Source organism: Chiloscyllium punctatum, unplaced genomic scaffold (genome assembly GCF_047496795.1).
Source record: "Chiloscyllium punctatum isolate Juve2018m unplaced genomic scaffold, sChiPun1.3 scaffold_241, whole genome shotgun sequence".
In the NCBI taxonomy this organism is placed as follows: domain Eukaryota; kingdom Metazoa; phylum Chordata; class Chondrichthyes; order Orectolobiformes; family Hemiscylliidae; genus Chiloscyllium; species Chiloscyllium punctatum.
The window spans coordinates 42,501-45,000 of record NW_027309975.1 but is presented as its reverse complement, the minus strand read 5'-3'; positions in this window follow the sequence as shown (position 1 = coordinate 45,000).

Sequence of the window (2,500 nt, the reverse complement as noted above, 5' to 3'; positions counted from 1 at the left end):
AATAGATGTATGTCTCTGCGGGCCGCACCAGGCTGGTGCTCCCCACAGCTTCACGCCACCCTGCTCCGCCCGCACGCCGGCGTGCAGGTGGCTGCTGCTAAAGGTGGGGAGTGTATGTGCGGTCCGGGTGGCTTTCCTCTGGCGAGGGAGAGACCTTAAGCAAACTCAGAGACAAATCTTGACGGTCGATCACTCGTAAAAATAAAACGTGACAAACTTTGTGTTGGTTCAAGTACGAAAGGATCTCTGTCGGCTTGGGGGTACGCCCGTTTCCGTTTCAACTTGTCTCGCGAGGGTGGTTTCGGTGCCAGCAGGAGAGCTCGTCGGGGTAGCAGGCCCTGCAGCCGTGGTCACCGCCAAACCCCCACAACTCGAGCAAGTGAAAAAAAAAGTAACAGGAGCGAAAGCATCTCTGTCGGCTTGGGGGTACGCCCGTTTCCGTTTCAACTTGTCTCGCGAGGGTGGTTTCGGGGCCAGCAGGAGAGCTCGTCGGGGTAGCAGGCCCTGCAGCCGTGGTCACCGCCAAACCCCCACAACTCGAGCAAGTGAAAAAAAAAAGTAACAAATAAGAAAGGATCGTCGGCTTGGGGGTACGCCCGTTTCCGTTTCAACTTGTCTCGCGAGGGTGGTTTCGGGGCCAGCAGGAGAGCTCGTCGGGGTAGCAGGCCCTGCAGCCGTGGTCACCGCCAAACCCCCACAACTCGAGCAAGTGAAAAAAAAAGTAACAAATAAGAAAGGATCGTCGGCTTGGGGGTACGCCCGTTTCCGTTTCAACTTGTCTCGCGAGGGTGGTTTCGGGGCCAGCAGGAGAGCTCGTCGGGGTAGCAGGCCCTGCAGCCGTGGTCACCGCCAAACCCCCACAACTCGAGCAAGTGAAAAAAAAAAGTAACAAATAAGAAAGGATCTCTGTCGGCTTGGGGGTACGCCCGTTTCCGTTTCAACTTGTCTCGCGAGGGTGGTTTCGGGGCCAGCAGGAGAGCTCGTCGGGGTAGCAGGCCCTGCAGCCGTGGTCACCGCCAAATCCCCACAACTCGAGCAAGTGAAAAAAAAAAGTAACAAATAAGAAAGGATCGTCGGCTTGGGGGTACGCCCGTTTCCGTTTCAACTTGTCTCGCGAGGGTGGTTTCGGGGCCAGCAGGAGAGCTCGTCGGGGTAGCAGGCCCTGCAGCCGTGGTCACCGCCAAACCCCCACAACTCGAGCAAGTGAAAAAAAAAAGTAACAAATAAGAAAGGATCTCTGTCGGCTTGGGGGTACGCCCGTTTCCGTTTCAACTTGTCTCGCGAGGGTGGTTTCGGGGCCAGCAGGAGAGCTCGTCGGGGTAGCAGGCCCTGCAGCCGTGGTCACCGCCAAATCCCCACAACTCGAGCAAGTGAAAAAAAAAGTAACAAATAAGAAAGGATCGTCGGCTTGGGGGTACGCCCGTTTCCGTTTCAACTTGTCTCGCGAGGGTGGTTTCGGGGCCAGCAGGAGAGCTCGTCGGGGTAGCAGGCCCTGCAGCCGTGGTCACCGCCAAACCCCCCACAACTGTTGGGCGCCTACCTGCGCGGGGCAGGAGGACACTTTCCGATTTCAAATCTCCGTTTGCCGAGTCCACCCCGAACGCACGCGGGCGGGCGGGTTCGCATCACCCTTCGTCACAAGGGGCGAAGCCCGTTCCACCGTCTCGTCAGTAGTGCCGACCGGTCTGTGATCGACGAGGGGAGCCACACCAGGTCCGGCCCTGCTGCTTGGCGGCACCGCGTCGTCGGGAGCTCGCGACAGACGGAGGGTTTCGGTGTACTCTCCAGCCACGGGAAACGAAGCCGGTGATGCAGGCGCCGGTCTTTCGCTCCCAAATCGGCTGGGTTTACATCGTTGCTATCTAGTCACGCTCCCTTCAAACCCGACGGGGTACCTATTCCCCTCACCCGTCTGTGCGTATACAGCCTCTTTGCACTTGCGGGATGGGGGTGGTGGTTTAAAGACTCTCGAGTTGCCGCCCGTCGGTCTCCGAGCTCCGTGCAGTAGTGATCCCCAGCGAACTGCCAGCAGGGCGAACGAGCGATCCCGCTCTCGGTCGGGGCGCCTGGCGTCGATCGGTGGTCGGTGGCTTGCGGGCAAGCTGCGCTGTGAGTGTGGGAACGAGTATGACGAGCCGTTGCCGCGACTCCCAGTCCACCTCGGCGGTGGCTGGGCCGGGCGGGCGTCTGCTCGGGCGAGTGCCGCCCCCGCCTCCTCGCAGGAAGTCCGCTCGCCGACACGCCGCCACGTGCACGCGTCAGTGACGCTGCCGAACCGATGGCCGGTGCCCGTTCCCGCCTCTGCTTTTCCTAGGGCAAAGCTGCTGCACGCCTCGTGATACTAGGCGGGCGACATGGTGGCGGTGATCCTGCCTCCGTCGCTGCGGTGCGTTGGGGCACGCATCGCCTCTTGGGCGCCCTGTCCTCCTCCCCCCAATAGACGTATGTTTCTGCGGGCCGCACCAGGATGGTGCTCCCCATCGCTTCACGCCACCCTGCT